Raw genomic sequence first — 22,707 nt, forward strand, 5'->3', positions numbered from 1 at the left:
TAGCCTGTCATCTGCAGACTGGTTTTATTTATTTTCTTGAATTTGCTCTTTTTCTGGCCCTAACTAGTCCCTTTCTCCTTCCTTGTGTGGATAGTTGAAAGCTGGCACTGAATGTGACCCCAATCAAAGAGACGATTTTATAAAGCACTGGTGGTGGTGTCATTAATGTCCCTGATGGCTTGGGCTACACATTTAGGACAGAATCAACCAGATGTTGGCCTGGTGCGTCCCCACCCCCTTCCTGATCTACTGAGGCCACTGAAGCAAAATCTAGCTCAGGACGGCAGCTGTGTGAGTCTGTCAGGAAGACAGGGGCTCTCATTAAGCTGAGAGGTGGGTAATGGAGAGTGAGTCAGACTGGCTTGTAAGTAGACACCAATGTGTCTTACATTTAGGTTAGACAGACACACCACCTCGTGTTTTTTGCTCTCCAGGGTAGTTCTGGCTGCTGACCTTTGCATTTTAGCCCAGGAGTACAGAGCAGGCTCTTTCTGGCAGCTGGCGAAGGCCACAGGTCCCTGGGCAGAGGACTTTTCCACGGAAGAATCCTGGAGTCAGTGTGGTACAGTAGGAGCTCTCCAACCAGAAATCAGTGCATGCGGGTCCCAGCCCTGCCTCTGCCACCACATGCCCAGAGCAAAGCAACAGGCAATCTCTGCTTCTTGTTGATTTCGCTCTGGGCTGGGATTGGCTTCCCGGCCTCTGTGTGCTGGTATTTAAGGATGGGGATTAAGGATGCGGCAGCTGTCCAAAGAAAACGCGACAGGATGGGCTCAAATGGGCCTGTGGTTGGTCCCTAACGCTACTTTCCTCAAAACTACCTCCTCCTTCAATAATTTCTTTCCTCTTTCCTGGTTCCATTCTCCACTTAGCCTGCAACAATCCTGGGATTCTGTAGAAAATTGGCATTCCCTGCCCCTCCTGTTCCAAGTCATCTTTGGACTGCTAGAGCGCTTTCTTCTGGGCCCAGGCGATGCCCCCCACCACCTGGCTGAGGGTTCTGTACCATCAGAGTGGGTCCCTGGCCCCTGCCCCCATTCTGGCTTCTGTACTTTCTCGTATGCTGGTCCTATGGCCCACTCCCCTTGCACACGCCACAGGCCTGCAGCCAAGCTAAGCCCACCTCACAGCCTACAACTCTATACCACCTCTGGTTTTCATGTGGCTGCCACTCCGAGGAGTTATTGATCTTATGCTGGGGTCAGGGGCCAGAGCCACCAGCTTCAGGAGCTTGCTTAAGGCCACAGGGTGAATTGACAGCACAGCTGCCCTGGAAACCAAGAAACTCCCTTCTAGTTCTCTGCTTTCTCTTTCTGAAAGTTTGAGTTTGGAGATGGGGCTGGGGTGCTGATGACTGGAACAGGCTCGAGCAGGGTCCTTCAGAAGCTGACCTTGGAGGGCTCTGCCTCCTCTGGGATGCTGAGAAGGTGAACTTGAGAAGCCAGAAGGGCTGAGAGGAATCGGGGGGAGCAGATGCAAAGCGAAGCCCAAACGCTAGATCAGGGGCATGATTGTGGGCAAAGACCAGACTGCAGAGTGAACACGCCCTGAGCTGGGTGACAGTGGGACCAGTTCCAGGACGTGTGAGGGCGGGCTGGCCACGGGGGACCACGCTGGGAAGCCATCTGCACACGGTATTGGCAGTGAACGTGACAATCTACCATGAAGACTAGAGATGGCTCGTGTGGTCCCTCAACCCTCAGGCCTCAGCCAGGGGCCGCCTCATCCGAGAAGCTTTCTTTAACTCTTCCCATAGCTCAAAGTCACAATGGAAGAGAAATAACCAGGAGAAACATCGGCTCAGTGATTCTCAAACGAAGAGCTTTATAAAATACAGATACCTGTGGCCCTGTCTACATCTACTGAATTATAATCTCCAGCAGAGGGGCCCAGGCATAGGTATTTTTTAAAAAAAGCTTTCTAAGTAATGCTCATACATCTCTCCAAGGGGGGCTTAAAAATACCATACTTTATAGCACTTTACAGCTTACCAAGAAGTCCACAGACACAGCCTCACTTTTTTTCTGGCATCACTTTGGATATAGTACATCCCCAAGCACCACATACTTTAAATAACTACCTGAGTCTTCTGTTATTTCACTCTCACCTGGGCCAGAGAAGCAGGCTTTGCTCTTTATTTACTTTTTATTGCTTATGGTACTTGCTCTCACAAACAGTGCTGGTGAAAGACCAAGAACTCTGTAAATACTTAATGATTGGTGCAAGGCTGGGGAATTAAAAGTCACAGTAAATGCACACATGGATGCACACACGCTCACACATCCTTCGTTACACAAGAGAGAAGTGTACATTGCAGGAAAATGAGAAAGTGCAAAGAAGAGTAAAAACAAAACGAAAACCACCTCTATTCACTCCCTACCTTCAAACACTGTCAATTATGGGTGTGTGTGTGTATGTGTGCATGTATATGAAAATGGAATCATTCCCGTGTGGCTTTTTTATAACTACGTTTTGAAATTTAACAGGACATCATCAACAAATTTTATTCTTTGAAAAATATTAACATAGCATTAGGTCCTAAGCAGAGATTTCACTAGGAAATCATTATCAAAAGTATCTCAAAGATGAGATCTTGGAATCCAAACTTAGAAATTTGGGGGTTTCCCCTCCCAATATATATTTGACATTTATGCACATCAGTACACATCCTCAAAATGCATCATTAGGGCTTCTCTGGTGGCACAGTGGTTAAGAATCTGCCTGCCAACGCAGGGGACACAGGTTCGAGCCCTGGTCTGGGAAGATCCCACATGCCGCGGAGCAACTAAGCCTGCGAGGCACAACTACTGAGCCTGCTCTCTAGAGCCCACAAGCCACAACTACTGAGCATGCGTGACACAACTACTGAAGCCCATGTGCCTAGAGCCGCAACAAGAGAAGCCACCATAGTGAGAAGCCTGCGCACTGCAAGGAAGAGCAGCCCCCGCTTGACGCAACTAGAGGAAGCCCGTGCACAGAAACGAAGACCTAACACAGCCAAAACAAAAAGCATCATTAAAAATTAAGTATTTAATCTGAACACAGAGATCATACGTACTTTACATATATACATATGTATACATACATGTACTTGGTGTCATTTCTCTGCTCAGGGTCATGACTCTTTCTTTATGCCCTCTTTCTTCTCTGCCTATATGACTACCCCCTAATCCTATAGTAAACATTTTCCATGCCAATAAATAGGGCAGTGTTTCTGTTATGTCACTGTGCAGCAAACCTCTGCAAAACTTGGTAGCTTAAAATAACAATGTATCATTTCTCATGTTTCTTTAGATCAGCAATTCAGGCTGGGTTCTTCTGCTAAACTCACCTGTAGGGCTGTCAGATTTAGCAAATAAAAATACAAGACACCCAAGTTAAATTTGAATTGCAGATCCACAATGAATAATTTTGTAGTATAAACACGTCTATGTGATATTCGAGACACAATTATGTTAAAATACTACTCATTGTTTATCTGGAAAGAATATTTAACTGGGTATTCTGTGTTTTAGCTTTGCAACCTTACTCCCCTGGGGTCACTCGTTCTGCAGTTAGGGGCCTTGTTTCTCCTCCATGTGGCCTCTTGTCCCCCAGTAAGCTGGATGCAACTTCTTCACGTGGTGGGCTCAGAGTAGCATCTCAAAAGGGCAAAGGCAGAAGCTGCAAGGCCTTTTGAGACTTAGCGCTGAGCATCTTATGACATCACTTCCCCCTCATTCTATTGGTCAAACAAGTCACAGGGCCAGCCCACATTCAACAGACAGGAAATAAGCTCTAACTTTTGACGGAAGGACCAGCAACGTGGCATTGCAAAGGGGCGTGCATCCAGGGATGATTGGAATTGCTGCAGCCCTTTTGGCAAACAGAGTCAACATTCTTCTCTATCAGTTGAGAACATTGCCTTTTATTCTGTTGTACCACAATTTTTACCCATTGTCCATATTCGATGTTTAGATTATTTTCTTTTATGCTGTTACGAAGCTAGTTGCATAAAAACCAGGGATTCTTCTGCATTTGTCCAATTTTGCATACCTTTTTCATAGGAGAGTTAGAAAGTACTGCCTTGATTCAGAACCCAACTTTATCACTTACCAGCTGTGTGGCTGGGGGAAAGTCACTTTGCATCTTTGTGCCTCGGTTTCCTCATCTGCAAAATGGAGACAAAAATATGACTCATCTCCTACTGGGAAGATTAAGTAGATTCTGAATATAAAATGATCCATAACTGTTGGTCATTGTTAAGATAAATTCCTACAAGTGAAATTATTAGGTCAAGAGGTGTAGAGATAATTAACACATTTGCCATACATATTAATAAATTGAAGGAACCATGTTTTGAATTAAGAAAAACAAGTCCAAGTTCTACAGCCTAGTGATTAAGAACCAAGACTTTAGACCAGGATTCAGAAACCTTGTTTCTATAAGTAAGGTTTTATTGGAACATGACTATGTCCTTTTGTTTATGTATCATCTATCACTGCCTTTGAACTGCAACAGCAGAGTTGAGGAGTGTGGCAGAGATCAAATGGCCCACAGAACTACAGAGATTTACCATCTGACTCTTTATAGAAAGTTTTCCAACCTCTAATTTGGAGTAAGAGAGGCTTGGGCAGGAATCTGCCCTCTGCCCTGCGCCCTCTGTGTTGGTGGCGCAGGGTTTAGTGAAAGATGGCACTTTAATTTTGATCTTCTACTACCTTGGTGGCTACTGGGCAAGGAGGCAGTCAACACTTTACCAGCACTGAACAAAAGGGCTCCGTAGAGTTGCAGCTACTTAAATACAAGGTTTTATGTGTGTATGTGCAGGAGTATGTGTGTGCCTGTGTGTGGATGTCTATCCGTATGTATGTGTATCCATGCGTATGTATATGTATACATGTATATGTGTGGGTATATGTATGTATATGTGTGTGTGTGTAGCCAGAGGACCAGGGGAGTGGTCATTGTCCATAAGCAGTTTAGAAAGTTTTCTGCATCTTAATAGTACTATTGACAGGACTGCTGCTGAGCACTGTTGAAAGCTGCCAGGGGAAGCAGTGCAAAAGCCTGACATGGGAAAGATGTAAAGAAGGTCGTCATAGGCAGGGGTCTTTCCAATGTGCCTACTCACCCAACAACCAGCGGCACCAGCCCTCCCAGCTGGGCCTGACCCCTCCCAGCAGACAGCCCCACTATCTCCTCCCCACTCCTGATGCTGGAATGTACCTTCCTTCTGCACTCCTCACAATGCTCAAGTGAAATCACCACGTGCTGTCAAGTCCATGGACCATAGCAGGGGTACTTGGTAGGTTCTGAGCACTACCCTCTATGCTGAGCATGGGTAACCTTAAGAGACTCAAGGTGTGCTGGCTCCTTTCATCCCTGCACCAATGCTGTCAAGTAGGTCTTATTATCTTCACTTTTTAGATTCAGACACTGAGGCTCAGAAAGGTCAAACAATTTTCATAAAGCCACACAGCCATGAAAGGACAGGAGCTGGGATTTGATCATTGTGACTCCAAAAGCTTGTTCTTTCTACTGCACTAGGGAATCAACAGTCTAGCAGAAAAGATGTTATGGTACAAATATTATAATTAAAGTCAGGATGAGATATATGCCATGTAAGTGGTAGATAAATGCTAGAAGGGTTCAGAAGAAAAAAGGGAAACCTTCTATAGATGGAAGCATTTGAACTTGATTATAATTCCATATGACTAAGAACAAAATGTTTTTCCTTCAAATTCAAGGTCTCAGGTAAAATTAGGGGAAAAAAAAGATGTTATACTGGGTCAAAATTTGGGAGGTAGTTGACAATCTTTACTTACCTGAAGAAAAGGTGTTGACTTTGGGGTCCGTGAGGGGTTGGCCAAGTACAGCCTTTGCTGCAGGCCACCTCTCTGGAGGGACCCACATGTTACTGTCTTAAGTGGTGACTTTAGGAACAGATCCATCCTGGGCCCAAGAAAGTGTCTCAGGCAGATCCAGCATCACTTCCATCGGGTTCTTTTTCCTTGGTTCCCTAGTCACCTGGTCTCTGCTGCATTTGCTGACGGTGGAACCAGTTGCAGTACCAGGGTTGGGTTTTGGGAGCTCCTCTGCCCGGTTCAGTCTTGTGAGGGAAGAATCGTTCCTCTGCACCACTCTTCTGAGACGGCTTGAGAGCCAGGGTCAACAGCACACCGATAGGTGTTTATAATTTGTCTGTGGACAGTGGACAGTCCCACCCTCTGCACCTGTTAGCCGAGGTCTCCTGGATCCACTTCTGTGGTTTAAATGAGAGCTAATGGGACATTTCCCCCTGAGCATCATGACAGGTGGTGAGACACAGGTCCGTGGGCCCAGCCCCAGGCTCTTACTGTGGAGAAGAGCCGAGGAAGGGTCTGTTGGAGGAAGCAGAGAGTGAATACGTGAACACAGCTGAACGTCTCTGTCTTTAATTGCTGAGGTCACTGCTGTGCAGATTTGAAGCATTTTATTTTCGAATTAAGATTCCCTGCTTGCTTGGGTGTTCAGACTGAAACTAGGTGAGATTCAAGACCCTTCAGCTTAGCCTCAGATAGTCTGATTTCACTGGTCTGGAAAGGAGCCTGGCAATGGTGTTTTTAAAACGTTCCCCAGTGATTCTGAGACGCTGTCAGGACTGAGAATCACTTGGATGTAATCCAGTCTGAATTCTCCCAATTTGCATATGAGGAAACTGAGGCCCACAGACAGGCTTGCTATAGAAAGCCTTCTGCCAAAAAAAAGAAATTGGCAGAGGGCTTCCCTGGTGGCGCAGTGGCTGGGAGTCCGCCTGCCGATGCAGGGGACACAGGTTCGTGCCCCGGTCCGGGAAGATCCCGCATGCCGCGGAGCGGCTGGGCCCGCGAGCCATGGCCGCTGAGCCTGCGTGTCCGGAGCCTGTGCTCCTCAACGGGAGAGGCCACAACAGTGAGAGGCCCACGTACCACCCCCCCCCACAAAAAAAAGAAAGAAAGAAATTGACAGAAAGTCTCCTTGGCTAACTGCATGCTTCTTTCATCTTGTGTTCCTCCTCCTCCTTCCTCCAAATGTATGAGACACAATTGAATGTGAACGTGTGGTCAGGACTAGATACCTGACCCCTACCGACCAGCTCCTTCCCTGGATCTTCTGTGACTCTGGGGCTACCTCCTGCCCACTTTCTGTTTCGCAAGTGAGTTGGGTTCCATTTTGTTTTAATTGATACAATGTCCCTCCTGGAATGTCATGTCTGTTTCTTCTGTTCTTTCTCCTGGAAGCAAATGGGAAAGATTTATGGCTCCTTGTAAAACCCCAGTGTTGTTTAGAAATTGCTTGTGATTGATTAAGTAATAAAAATGCTTTTAAGACAGGGAGGTAAATCTCCCTGCTAATTGCTCTGTGCTTTACATTAGAACCTTGTTACACTGCCTCAGGCTCTCCAGGGCTGGACCACTTGGTAATTTCCATCACCCTGAAAAGTCACATTGGCATCATCGTGTGCAGCTTTTTTTCCAGGACTGATACTGTTAAAAGACGTAGACAGATAATTAATGGGCCAATAAACAATAAACAATGGGCCAGCAAAGCATTTGAAGCAAGAGAGCAAATCCCTCCTTCCCCCGGAGGGTGAGTTCCAGTGCTCATCTGGGTGTATGGATGGGATCCAAGCCCTGGTGGAAGGGTGGTCCAGTTGGGAGATGGAAGGACTTTCTCAGCCTCCACCTGCCCCTTCCCTCTTTCTAGCAAACTAGCTTTGTGTACCTTGAAAGATGGATAGATTACTTACTGGCTTTGGGCCAGAAGGGGATGGAACTCGATCCCAGCGGGGAGGGCACATTGCTGGATGGGGAGAGAGGGCACAGACAGTGTGCAGTGTTTGGTGTAGCGAGCCTGGATTAGATGGGTGACCATCTGGTCCCTGAAGGTCTACAGTGATGAAGCCATTGCCAAGTTCATTCTCAGTCTCCATCAGGAGAGTTGTCATACTTTTAAACAGTCCTCTGCAGCTTTCCAAACTTTTCAAACCCACAGGTAAGTGGGTATGAGATAGTTCAACAGCTCTTGCACCTCTTCTGACATGAGCAGGTTTCAATCCGTCTAGGAGGCCCAGGGAATGTTCCACGTGGAAGGCAGGAAACAGGGGTGGTATTATATTAAGTACGATATTTGGTCTTTGTCCCCAGTTCCTGGTACAGAGCTTCTAAAATCCTTGGAGTTTCTTGAGTGAAGGGTGATAGGAATGCTTTTTGTTCTAATGGGGGTATCAGACCCTTAGAAAGCTTCAGGATGGGTAGTCAGGAATACGAAGCCTCGATTAGAAGCTTGGAACTTCTGGCCCCGCCTCCTAACTTTCTAGAAGGGGAGAGGGGCTTTAGGTTAAGTAAATCACCAATGGCGAGTAATGAAATCTGCATAAAAACCCTTGAACAGTAGGTTTGGAGAGCTTCAAAGTTGGAGAACACATCGACGGACTGGGAGGGTAGCACACCCCAACTCTAGGAAGACAAGGAATCTCTGGACCTTGTCCCAGGTACCTCTACGTCTGGCTGTTCATGTGCATCCTTTACAGTGAACAGGTAATAGCAAGAAAAGTGTTTTCCAGAGTTTTCTGAACCATTCTAGGAAATTATCAAACCTGGAAAAAGGGGTTGTAAGAACCCCCTGACTTTGTAGCCACAGAAGGGTGGATCACCTGGGGACCCGAGACTTAAACGACTGGCATCTGAAATGAGGGCCATCTTGGAGGATGCAGCCCCTAGACCTCTGGGGTCTCTGCCAACTCTGGGTCGTTAGGGTCAGTACTGAACTGAGCTGTAGGACACCCAGTCTGTGTCCAGACTGCTGGAAGATTGGTTGGTGTGAGACAAAAACTCCACACATTTGGTGTCAGAAGTGTTGTGAATAAAACATAGCTCAGAAGGGTTTCTGAGTATGAGGGAAGAACTATCCAAGGGGCATGTGGGCCAGGAGACACTTCTTGTCTCACCCAGAGCCAAAGTGGGCTCACTCTCTCCCCCGCCCCCACCCTCGCTTCTGTAGCAGCTACATTTTCAAAGCAGATTTGCCATGGGAGAGAGCTGATCACGTAGCATATTCTGCCTGACATAGATGTTACTGACAGCAAGTGATTGAAAGAAATAACCAAAGGAGGGATTCGTAATGGGTCCACAGATGAACTCAGGAGGTCCCCGAGTGCTCGAAAATTTGGCAAATTATATGTGGTTGTGAGTACGTACTTTTCTGGGGAGGGTCCACTCCTTCATCAGAGTTTTAAGGATTCACCATGCAAAGATGATTAAAAAAAAAACCAAACAAACAACCCTAAGTTGCATTCAAATTATTAGAAAGGTGGATAGGAGAATTTATTCTGACTCAGAGGGTCCCCAGTTTTTTCTGGACCAGCTTCCATGGAAAGTCACTCTGTTGTAACAAGTTACTGAGGAATGATTGATGTCCCAGGGAAAATGTTCAGGTTTTGACTGTCACCCACTGGGAACTTTTAACTTGTCTTAAGGGCATTATGTGGGGCAAATGACAGGGACAGATCATGGGTATGAATATTTCATTATGCTTTTGTCACAGCATTTTTTAGCCATTCTATTTGGTGATGCCTAAGAGATACCCAAACTTTAAACTACAGAGAAGAGTGATTGGTTTCAGAGAGGTGACTTCATTCAACCCCAGGCTTCCTGAGCATCCCGAGAAGTGGTGATCAAAGGGCCATAGCTCCTAGATCCCTCAGTGTCATAATAGGCTAATGATGAGAATACTCATTCAAGGAAAAGTCTTGGTTTTAGAAGTGCTGTCCCTTGGGTTATGCCTCAGGGTTTGTTGTGAAGAAACTCTGCTCAGGATAAGTCTTGGGATGAGCGAGAGCCTTCAAGCTTAAGACATAATTTCAAGTAGACGTGGAGCACACTTCCACCTCTGTCTACTCCTTCTGACTCATTCTGCTGGACTGGCTACCCTGAGGTTTTAGGCAGGGCTTTGAGTTCTTTCCAGGTAGTGGGTGAAGTTGTCACCACTATATCTTCCCATGGAAGGCAGAAACTGGGGAGACTTAAAGAAAGAGAAGGTCCCTGCCTTCCACGGTCCAGCTGTCAATATTTCCATGTCCAACAGAGTGAGGAATTCTAGTCTAATAAAAGAAGTAGTTAACAATTACTGAGTACATACAAGGGGTCACTGTGCTGAGTGTCCAACTGTTAGCTTGACTATCTCATTGAATCTTCCCTACCACCTTAGGGACAAGGAACTACAACTGTCCCCACCTTAGGGACAAGGCACTACAACTGTCCCCACTTTACTGATAAGAGAACTGAAGATTGGAAAGCAGGAGGATTACCTTGCCCAAAGTTCTACAGTTAGTGAATGAATAGTGGACCCAGGCCACCAGCCATCAGAGGACACACTCTTAGCCACTATGCAGTTTACTGCTTCCATGGTCCATTGCTGGCTGGACCAGTCTTTACTGGTACAGTCTCCTGTACATGGGGCAGGGTGGAGGAAAAAGGCTTCAGGGTGGCTATAATGTTAGATAAAAAGCGGATATAGAATAGGTACATCTGAGAGGTCAGAGTTGATGCAAGGGATAGTGGAAACATCGCAACCCATGGAGGGATGGTCTGGGCAGCAACCGGTGAGGTGCCAGGCCCCTGTCCAGGTGGCTTACATCCATCCCTGCTGCAGCCAATGAAGCTAGTCCCACGAGCTCTGCATTTCTCAGTGGATGTGTTAAAGCACAATAATGTTCCACAGCTCAAGGCCACAGCTGTTCCTTCAATTGACTTATTGCTGCTTATCTTAAAAAATAATTGTAGATGGAAATCAGTTGTGTTTGGCAGAAGAATAAATACATTTATTTGATTCTGACAGTTTAAAAACAAACAGGCCAAAAACCCAAAAACCTTGGCCAGGGCCTGGCATGCCACCCCCTCATCCTGCTTGTGCTCTGCAGTTTATTTTCAGATCTTGTTTCCTGGTAGAGAGCAAGCATCCAATTGGAGATCTAGGTCCTGTGGGCTGGGAAAGACAGGCAGTGGTTGACCACTTGGAGTGGACGATACTGTAGATTGCTGAGTGGGGCTGGAGGTGACAGAGCCCGCTTTGTTAAGGTTGTCTTCATCTGGAGGGCAGCTACTTCATCTCTTTGCCCACCTTTCTAGAATGTCAAGGAGATGCAAGGGCCCACATAGACATAACTGTAACAACAACCACCAGCATATCAAGGAACTCATGGAAGTTTCCTTTTTTGGCCTGTATGGGCTCAGGTGAGCTCCCCCTTCCTCTCTGCCCAGATGTAGCCTGGCAGCCAAGCTGTGGTGCTGGGTGAGGTTGGCACGATGGGGTGCAAATGAGTGGTAGAGTCTTCACAGCCCAACACACCCTCTGGGGCTCAACTTATTCAAGCCACCTTTGGAAGCGGCCCAACCATTGGCCTTTCCTGGAGTCCCTGAGGCCTTTCTGGGAAGAACCTCATGCCTCTTCCTTCCAAGTTCTGTCTTTGGCATCCAGTTTTGTATCAGAAAGTAAACACATCTCTCAAAAGTGTCAACTTAAAATGCATTCCAATGCAGACAAATACTGTTGGATTCTGCTTCTATGAGGTACCTACAAGAGTCAAATTCATAGAGTCAGAGAGTAATTGGTAGATGCCAGGGGCTGGGGCTGGGGCTGGGGGTGGGATGGGGAGGGGGAATGGGGAGTTAGTGTTTAAAGGGGACAGAGTTTCAGTTTAGGAAGGTGAAAAATTAGGGAGATGGATGATGGTGAGAGTTGCACAACAATGTGAATGTACTTAGTGCTGCTGAGCTGTGCCATTAAATATGGTTAAAATAGTATGTTTTATATTATGTGAATTTTACCACAATAAAAAAAACATTAAAAAAAGTGTCAACTTAGAAAAGTTTAAAAGAAACGATATTACCCCTAGTGGAAAGGAAAATATGTCAGAGATATTTTTCTACTCCTCGCATGTGAGGGTGCAAAAGGTTGCACACCTGAAAGTGTGTATACGGATTGAATAATTTACAGCAAATATTTGTAACATTTCCTTTGGTAGATGGAGATCTACTGAAGGTGTGTAAGCAGGGAAATGATATGATTTGATTTGTGAATTTTTGGTCAACAACTGAGGGTTATAATTAGTGCTTTCTGCTTGATTGTGATGTCCTTGAGGGTAAGGAATGAAGCATTCTTTGCTTTTGCATCCCTAGCACTGAACATACAAGTGCCACATTCTTCCACATACTGCCACAGTAAATCTCGAATGAATGAATGAATGTGAAGGAAAGTGTCTGCAAGTGCAGGCAGGGGTGGAGTTGGCATGGGAAGTTATGATTTGGAATCTGGGAGGGCTAGAGTCAGGGGAAGAGGCCAGAGGACCTCAAACACAAGGCTGGGAGTGTGCGTTATAGAAAAGGACTGTGGGAAGGGAGAAAAATGGGTGGATGCAGGATGTATTGTGCAAGCAAAATGGGCAATTATTTCTATGGTCTTGAGGGGACCTATGATGCAGAGCAGTGCTGTCCAATAGAACTTTCTTTTTTAAAAATTTATTTTATTGAAGTACAGTTGACTTACAATGTTGTGTTAGTTTCAGGTGCACAGCAAACTGATTCAGTTGTACATACATATATACCTATTTTTTTCAGATTCTTTTCCCTTATAGGTTATTACAAAATATTGAGTAGAATTCCTTGTGCTATACAGTAAGTCCTTGTTAGTTATCTATTTTACGTATAATAGTGCATATATGTTAATCCCGAAATAAGGATGGAAATGTCCCATATTTACATTGTCTAATATGGTAGCCATTAGCCATATGTGGCTACTGGGCACTTGAAATGTGTCTAAAGTGAATGAGGAACTGAATTTTTAGTTGAAAAAATTTATGATTACATTTAAATAGCCACATGTGGCTAGTAGCTATCATACTGGACAGTATAGTCTATTATCTCCATATCACAAGGAAAGGTTTTCTGGGTCCAGGAAAAAGATGGGGGAGAAATTGGAGGGAAGAATTTTTGCTATGCCAACTGGTAGTTTTGAAGACAACTGTAGCAGAACTATAGTTCTAGAAGACAACTATAGCAGGCAACTGTAGCAGAAACTTCTACTGTGAAATCCCAGGTTTGTTGTAGGTGCAAACTTGGTGGAGAAGAAATAAAATGAGAGTATCCCAAAGATTCTCTCTCATATCCTGGACATATTAACTGACTCGTAGCTGGAGGCCTTTATTCATTAGTTTTATGGTCAAAACCTAAATAAAGTACCACAAATGCTCTCCGTTTGTTTGGCATCCATCCTGGTCCAGGTGGATGCTATCCATTTCCCCTTGCAATCCTTCACGCAGAGGTGTATGGATGAAGTAATCACAGGGGAGGGATAAGCCAAACCAGCCAAATTTAGCTGGGCTTTTCACAAGCACTTATAACAAATTAACCCAAATTTGCTTTGGCAGGGGGAGGGTTTTATTTTGCTAGCATTATGTAGTTGTAATAAAAGTGACCTTTTGAATAAAAATCAATGACAACTCTAAATGCCCAGTAAATGCTGTAACATTAATAAACCATACTATGCATTAAATCCAACTTTAATATGCAACATGCACTATTTACCGCTTGCATTTCAGGTCTGATCATGCTTCCAGCGGAGAATGAAATGGCCTAAAACAGCTGCCAGATGGTGTGAAATGAACATAGATACAAGGTAAAGGAAACTCAAATGAACCCTGAATGTTCTTTCTCATCAGTGAGACCAGCCCTGGTTAATTAAGGTTGAGTGGATGTCATTCACTCTTCCTCCATCTCTCTTTCCCTCTTTTACTCCCTTGCTCTCTCTCTTCTCCTTTCTTACCACATGTGCAGAACTTGAGGAATAAAAGAAATTAAAGGTATCGCTTGCTTTCTAGGGCTTAATGTACCATTAGGAGATAGTTAACTATACACATGATACAGTTCTTCACTGGCTTCCTGATGTTTCTAATTCATCATGGATATGGATTTCTAATTCATTCTGTGTGCTATTTCCTCTACGGGAATTGCCCTGCCTTGCCTTCTTCACAAAGAAAACTCCTACTTGTCCTTCAAGATCCAAACCAAATGGATCCTCCTCTGTGAAGACTTCCTTGAGCCCCCAGGCAGAGTCCATGGCTACATCTTCTGTGCTCCCACACTGTTTTTCCATTTTCCAATTATAGTGATTATCATGCACACTCTTCAGTGAAATTCCTTGTCTTTACTTCTGTGACTCCCATTGTGAGAACTTTTAAGGGCAGGAACTTGGATATGAAGAGTTTTGCAGCTTCAGTGTCTCATGTTGCCTTGCACATGGAAAGTGCAAATATTTATTTCATATGAATTTGGTAACAGATATAAGGCAATGTCAGTGTAGCTGAACTAGGTATGGGAGAATTTGGAGAAATGTGCTGATTATTCTGTCTGAAGTACTGTTCAGCCAGGAACCTTATAATGACCTCATTACTCAAAGTCATGGGCCTCTGTTGGCCAAGCTCCTTCTGTCTTGAGGCTCCATCTTAACACCTGGCTTCCAAGGTCACTGGACTTGACATTGCCTAGCTGACAGATGGGAAAGAACCTGGAGGTTTGTTAGGGGGTTGGGGGCGGGGAGAGTGGACCGAGGGACAAGTCCACACCACTTTGGCTCACATTCCACTGCCTATAATGCAGTCCCTGGCCACACTTGATTACAAGAGAGGCTGGGATCCACAGTTTAGCTGTGCGCCCAGAGGGAATGAGTTTGGTGCTCATGTAGCCTGTTTGGAGAGACACACACAGGCCTCAAATTCATGTCCAGACACTCTCCCCCTTATTCATGATGCCCAGACACACTGGCTTTCTGGATTTTCTTTGTGCCAAGCAAAGTCCCTCTTTTGCTGTTCCCTCTGCCTGGAATCTTTTTTTCCCTTTGTTGTCTTTGCGGCACCTAGTACTTACTGTAGTTATATAGTCATTTACTTCCTATAGGTTGTGAGCTCCAGGCAGGCACTGCCCTTCTTGCAATAGACCAGTGGCTGCTCCGGGTGCCTCTTGAGGTTCGACCCCTGAAGCCAGAAGCTCTGTTTCCTCTGGTGGGCAACCTGACAATCCATACTCCTTCACATTGTTGAATCTCAAAGAAGGGTCTCCCATCTTCCACTGGGTTTAGAGAACAATTGATGTGGGGCGAGGATAAGGCAGTGGAGATGTCAAAGGATCGGCCCCACCCTAGATGCAAACTAAATGCGCTACATGTTCTATAAAAATGAACTTGAGGGCTTCCCTGGTGGCGCAGTCGTTGAGAGTCCGCCTGCTGATGCAGGGGACACGGGTTTGTGCCCCGGTCCGGGAAGATCCCACATGCCGCGGAGCGGCTAGGCCCGTGAGCCATGGCCGCTGAGCCTGCGCGTCCGGAGCCTGTGCTCCGCACCGGGAGAGGCCACAACAGTGAGAGGCCCGTGTAACGCAAAAAAAAAAAGCACTTTAATAAACTCTGTCCTGAACGGTCAAATTGAAAATTGAGGAGATTTTGGAGTCCCGCTACTTCTTAGCTTATGTGACCTCAGGAAATGACTTAACATCCTTGGATTCAGTTTTTGGTACAATGGGAATAAAGATGCCAGTGAGATCACCTTTATGAAGCGACGGGGTAACCTCTGACTCATACTAGGAACTCAGTACATCTTCCTCTTCTGCGTCCCCTTCCTCTTCCTTTTTCCTTCTACTTTATCTTTTTCTTCCTCCTCCATGATTTTTTCACAGCGAGGGGCTCGCATGAGTATCTAATCGGTTGCCTTCATTTGCTTCTCTCCATCTATCAGAACTCACATACCCCTCTCCACTCACAGGACTCTTGCCATGACCTTGATGGGCTGCACTTCCAGTCCAGACAAATCTTCCTAGGAGGCCACATGAAAGCAAATTTCCAACACACGTAGTTAATAGGTTAATAGGTTTCAGGGGACCCAACTTGGCCCATATTTAGAATGAAATAATGATTTGTGCTTTCATTGGTTTTCCCTCCTCTGGGGGCCATGGGAACATAATTTCCTCTAATTCTCAGTAGGACCTACAGTTAGAGTAACCATTGAATTCTGCTTCAGCCAGACTGAATGTGAAAGGTCCTTCTAGGGCAAAACCCAGATCTCTGTTCTTGCCCACAAGCGGGGACACAAGCAAAACTCCCCACATGCCGGCTGAACATTGAATCTGATTCTGAGGCATACTCTTTCAACTGAGCCACTGACAATTATTAGTTAGGTGTCCATGACAGAGTGTCTCTTTGGAAAATGCAAATACTATGCAAATCCTGCATGTGGGATCCTCCCGGACCGGGGCACGAACCCATGTCCCTTGCATTGGCAGGCGGACTCTCAACCACTGCACCACCAGGGAAGCCCCCCAAAATTTTTAATCTGGTTACTGTAGCTTAATTTCAATGAATAGTAAAAAGATGCTCATATACAGCACTCTGGGGAGTGACATGAAGGCTTTTCTGCTTTCCAAATGGCTGAAAGGGACACAAACATAATTACTGGTTCTCGTGTGAGCATCTTCAGGGCTGGGCTGATGTCTTTTTTACCTTTGCCCCACAGAGCCATCTAACATGTAATAGATGCCCAATAGATACTTGTTGAAATAAAATGAAAAAACTACCAGGGCATTCTTTAGGATGAGAAAAGACTGCTTGATATAAGAATACAGCTTGGATAACATTAAATACATTTTCTTTACTCCATGTCTTGGTTTGTGTTGAAATCTCTCCTCTCCTTTTCTGTGCTGATCATACCTAGATTGCATTATTTGAGTGAGATGGAGAAGGGGAACGGGGGAAGAAGATTCATGTTTTCTTTTCTTTTTGTTTTGTTTTGTTTTGGAGTGCCTACAGGAAGCTAGTCCACTTTACCAGACACTTTTACAAATGTTGCTCTGGTTATTCTCATTTATAGATGTGGTAAACGAGGCCCAGAGAGGTTAAGAAATATGTCAGTTCACACAGCTGAGCCAGCATTGAAACCATCGTTACCTCCTTCAAAAATTGATGCTCTTTTCACTAAATTCACAAAGGTTGATGTGGGGATGGCAGGAGATGAGGGATAAATGGGGTACCAACTACTCAGATCCAGCATGTCACCTGGTCCGAGGTGTCTGGAAATCCTTCCAGGCTGTCTTTAATGAATGCTTATCTCTCTCCTCCCTGCCTTCTTCTGGCAGCCTCCGTGATTCACATTCCAGGTGATGTCATGGAAGGTGCAGGTAGACTTCAGCTTTTTAAACCCCCAAGAGAGCTGATAGCATAGGAAATGGATGGACCCGGTGGTTGCTCCCCTCCCACTTAGAGACCCAGGTCCTAGGAGGTCAGTGTCATTCTACTGGGATGAAGGAGGTGAGAGTTTTAGCTTCCTTTCCCCCTTAGGCAGTTGCTAAGGGACCAGAGGTGGTGATGGTGATATATGGAAGACCCATTCTAATTGTGTGTGCAGCCTCTGGCTTTAGCTCCCCAGGCAGCTTGAGAATAGAGCTCCACCTTCTGTTCTCCTGAGTTCTTCCAATCCTCTTGACCAGAGGTTCTGACAGTCCTTGCACAGGAACTCATGTAACCTGCAAACCTAATGCATAGCAACCTTTCCTGCTATTCCATCAACCTTCTCTGGGCCATTAAGGTAACATCAGACCTGGACCATATGTAGCCTTCTGGGCCTGAAATCTGGTCCCTTTAGATTTATCACTGTCTTTTAGAAGAGGCAGCGTGGTTCATGGAGAAACACATGGACTTTGGGCTCAGACAACCTGGGTTTGAATCCAATCTAGATCATGTTTTACGGAGACCTGAGATGTCTGAGTGTCAGCTTCCTCATCTGGGGAGCAGGGAGCTTGAATCCTACTCAGCAGAGTAGCAATGTCATATGTGTAAAACTTAGAGCAACACGGAAGGCCCTTGGTCAATATGATAATTTCTGAAAGACTAAAAGCCCAGGCTCTGAGGTTGGATGGACCTGTTTCGAATACTGAATCTGTTATTGACCAGTTGTGCAAGCTTGAATAAGGGTCTTAACCTCTCTGACTCTCAAATTTCTTACCTGTAGTTTAGTAATAACTACTAATCTATCCAGTAATAACTATCTTGTAGAGTCTATGTGAAGATTAAATGAAATGACGTTTGAGAGGGGTTAGCATAGAACTTGATATATGGAAGGCAGTCAATAATTGTTCATTAATTAGATTATTAAGTATCATTGTTATTACTATTGCAAGTATTGTTAAGGTCTTGTAACCTTTAGCAACGATGCTGTGCCATGCTGCCTAGACTCCTCATTCAGGAACGAGGATCTCAACCCTCAGCTGCCAGGACTATGGGCTACTGACAGCTCACGGCCTATCCTGCTGTCCTCCTTGGAAGGGAGCTGAGTTGTCCAAGGTGACACCTCCTCCCAGAAGCAGTTTGCAATCAGTGACTGATCCACGTGGAGGTACAAATCCCAGCCACCTCATCTCAGTTTGAGACAACTCTGCAGGGCCCTCTTGATACCGAGCCGGGCCCTATGGGGCTCCTGGGCACAAAGCCTTTCTGTGTCCCCCATTTCTTTGATTACAGGAAATAGCCTTTATTCTGCCTCCATGACCTTCCCCGGGTTCCAGTGAGCAGATTCAAGCAGTTGTTAATTCAGGAAGGGAGGGGATGCCAGACAAAGGAGAAACAGTCAAGAGAAACAATAGTGTAGCCTTGGGGCAAGGTCCAGCTTCCCCATCAATACACACAACAATATCTTTGAGCTGTTTTGCAAACACTGAAACCTCCTCCAAGTAGGAGAAGTTAACGATTAACGGTGGTATGCTTCCCACAAGCACATAGACCCCAGACCAGTTGGAACCTGAAAGTTGATGATGCTGACTCCTACTTACCTCACCGTTCAGAAGTACGTCCACGAGCTGATCACGCCCTCTTTGAACCATTACTATAAAACTCCTCACCACCCCCTCCAAGTGGGGACATACAGTTTTGAGGGCATAAGTCTGCTGTGGCCCCTTTGCCTGGCAAAGCAATAAAGCTATTCTTTTCTACTTCACCTAAAACTCTGTCTCCGAGATTTAATTTGGTGTCCGGGGGCAGAGGCCAGATTCGGCTTCACTCTCAGCTCCAGAGCTTCTGTGGCTGAAGCCTCTCCTGTAACTGCAGCATAACTCCCCTCCCTACTCTGCCCATCCTGCTTTCCTCACCTTCACAAACACTGACAAAAATTCTTCCTTGACTAAACTCTAGTCAGGCTATTCTGAATCCTCTCCCCAAGTAGGCCAGGACTTTTGGACTTCTGTGCTCATCTCTGTATTGTCCAGTTTGGGCAGGAATCCTGCTAAGGGGCTTCCCTGGTGGCACAGTGGTTGAGAGTCCGCCTGCTGATGCAGGGGACACGGGTTCCTGCCCCAGTCCGGGAAGATCCCACATGCCGTGGAGCGGCTGGGCCCGTGAGCCATGGCCGCTGAGCCTGCGCGTCCGGAGCCTGTGCTCCACAACGGGAGAGGCCACAACAGTGAGAGGCCCACGTACCACAAAAAAAAAAAAAAAAAAGAATCCTGCTAAGTCAGTTTAGCCAGAATCCCGCATCCCTGATAGCTGATCACCTTTGATATCTGATCGGGTTCCTCACCCTCTACCATCCCCCAAGTGATGTCTAAACACCCTGGCCTGCCTTCAGCAAGAATCCTATGAGGTTGATTCAGCCAGAAAACCTCCTTACCCCTCAGGTTTCCTTCCTCTGAGTAATTTTCTACCCACCGACTCCCTCCCTGCTCCTTGACTGTTCTCACTTTTCCTGATTGAAACAGGAGTTGAGCCTCATCTCTCTCCCCTTTTACAAAACCCCATTGTAATAGCCCCCCTTACACAAAGTCTGTCTTACTGTTCTTTAGCAAGTGTCATGAATAATTTTTTCCTTAACAGTACCATTCTCTAGGGCACTTCCAATAAGGCTTTTGCATGAAAATCTCAGAATCTTTTTTCCCCCAAGACTTCTCGCATTTAATATTTGAAACTTCTTTTCAATAGAGTAAACCAATACCCAAGCCCTCATGAGACAAGGAACTCTCTCGGCCATCTATAAGACCCAAACTCCTTTGCAGATAGTTCTAATAATTAGAAAGCTTTAAAAAATAATATCCAACATTTATGTAGCTCTTTATTCTTCACAAAGTATTTCTATAGATCTTATTTCTCCTGAGCCCCACAAAATCTTGCTAAGGCAAATCTTATTAATATCCCCATTTTACGGAAGAACGACTCCAGGAAAATCAAAGGAATTAAGCAACTTGCCCAAGATTACTTAAGAGACTGAAATTAGACACATATATCACTGAATTGGCCCACTGATAATTTTTTTGGGCTGATGCATGTTTAAGAAAACTGAGTTTGGGTAACTTTAATCTTCTTCATCATGCCACTGCATCTTTTTACTGGATTACTTCACACATTCCTATCTAGCCTTAGGAGACAATTTGAATTCAGGACAACTCACTTATAAATGGTAGAAACAGGATTCAACCTCTGGCATCCTCACTTTGGAGCCCATGGATATTTTAGTACACTGTGCCATCTGTTTTTTGATTCCTACATTTGTCCTATTTCTGGGTTAAACCACGAGTAGAAAATCTACCCTATGTATGACAACCTTTTAGTTATTCCAAAGCACCTACACCCTGCACCTTCTTTCCCCAGGTTAAACTTCCCAATCCTTCTATTGTCCTTATGGGCTGTGTGTAATACTGTGATTTATAATAAGCAATATGTATTTGGTCTTAGTCCCTTTTCTGGCAGAGTTCCTCAAACCCTTGGAATTTCCTAAGTTATGAGAACAATAAAGGTGTCTTTTGTTATGTTAATGAGGTGACTTTTGGACCACACCTAAGGTGAGGGGCTGGTTGTCAACCCTGTGATTAGAGGATTGGAATTTCCCCAGGGGGAATGGTGGGCGGGAGGTTGAGTCAACTGCCAATGGCTAATGATGTAATCAGTCATGCCTATGTAATGAAGCCTCCAAAAAACCCCCAGAGGACAGGGTTCAGAGAGCTTCTCACTTGATGCACACAAGGAGATTCGAGAAAAGCGGAACACTCGGAGAGCACGGAAGCACCCTACCTTTCCCCCACACTTTGCCCTCTGCATCTCTTCCACTTGTCTGTTTCTGAGTTATATCCTTTTATAACAAACTGGTAATCCAGTGAGTACATTAAAATGTTTCTCTGAATTCCGTGAGCTGCTCTAGCAAACAAACCCGAGGAAGGGGGCGTCGGAACCTCTGTTTTATAGCCAGTTGGTCAGAAGCACAGGTAGGTAACAACCTGGACTTGTTATTGGCATCTGGACTGGGGACAAGTGGGGAGAGGCTTGTGGGACAGAGCCCTGAAGGATCTGATACTATCTCCAGGTAGATAGTGTCAGAATTGAGTTGAATTGTTAAAGACACCCAGCTGGCGCTGGAGAACTGTTTGGTAGTGTGGGGAAAATCCCCGCGCTTTGGAATTGGAGTCAGCATCGTACTGTGGTTATGTTTGCATATTACATTGGGTCCACTTACCTGGATGGACTCCAGTTTGGTAATAATGCTCTTGAAAATGGTTCTAGAACTTGTTAAGATAGTCTGGATGTGATCTGATCAGTGCAGAGTAGTTTAACTGAAGCTCACTGAATTCCAAATTACCACAATCCAGGTTTTATGTCTGGTCACATAGCTTCACAGATCTCTGAAGTGTTTAAGAATTCTACTCAACCAGGAGAAATGAGGCTCATGCATGAGTATGTCTCTACTTTATTATCTCTCTTAAAGTTTATGTGTTCAAATATGGTCTGGTTATGAGTTAACACTACAAGAACAATCAATACCAGACTCTGAAAAGGAGAACTCACAACATGTCTATAAAATGAAATTAGCATCATAAAACAATTATGGATTCACTTTTATTTATTTATTTTGCCTTGGCAAGGGGTGTGGTTAACTTCCTGCTCCTAAATTAAAATTGCAATGTTTTCCAAACCCATGTTACTTTGAAGGGAGGTGGGGTGTGCAGAGTTCTACCATTATTTGGGACCAGCTGCACTGGCTCTGTCTGCAGGAAGATCATAACAAGAGCTAACAAGTGTTTGGGACTTCCTGGGTGTCAGCAACTGTGCAAATACGGGTTATGGATATTTTCTCATTTCATCCTCCTGACAACCCAGAGGAGGGAGGTACAGTTACTGAGTAACTTGCCCAAGGTCACACAGCTCTTAGGAGGGACGGCCAGCAAGTGAGCCCTGGCAGTGGCCTTTCTCAATAATAAGGTGAATGTTTGCTCTTCCTCTGTCTGGTGTCTGAGCTTATCACCCAGTTGGTTCTGAACTTGAGCAGGGAACAGAGAGAAACTTTTTAGTTCCCCCAAAACTCACACTCTCAGCAGAAGAGCCTGGAGCGGAGCACGGGTTTAGGGATCTAATTCTGATTCCCCCCACCCCATACCTTTCTGCTTCCTGTCTGAGATACATTCTAAATTCCAGATGATTACGAACCCGCCACCCGCTCTACTAAAGTCCCAGAATAAACATTATTAGCTGTTTTAAAAATTATAGGGAAAGAAGAGGAAGAGGGGGGCTGACTAAGGACAATGCTAGCAATCTAATTTTATCAGAATTAGTTTGTCGCTTCATTAAAATTTTTTCTTTCGAGGCACTAGTTCAAGAAATCTAGGCAGAGGCTCAATCTTATAAAGGAAAATG

Source organism: Mesoplodon densirostris, chromosome 4 (genome assembly GCF_025265405.1).
Source record: "Mesoplodon densirostris isolate mMesDen1 chromosome 4, mMesDen1 primary haplotype, whole genome shotgun sequence".
NCBI classification, from domain to species: domain Eukaryota; kingdom Metazoa; phylum Chordata; class Mammalia; order Artiodactyla; family Ziphiidae; genus Mesoplodon; species Mesoplodon densirostris.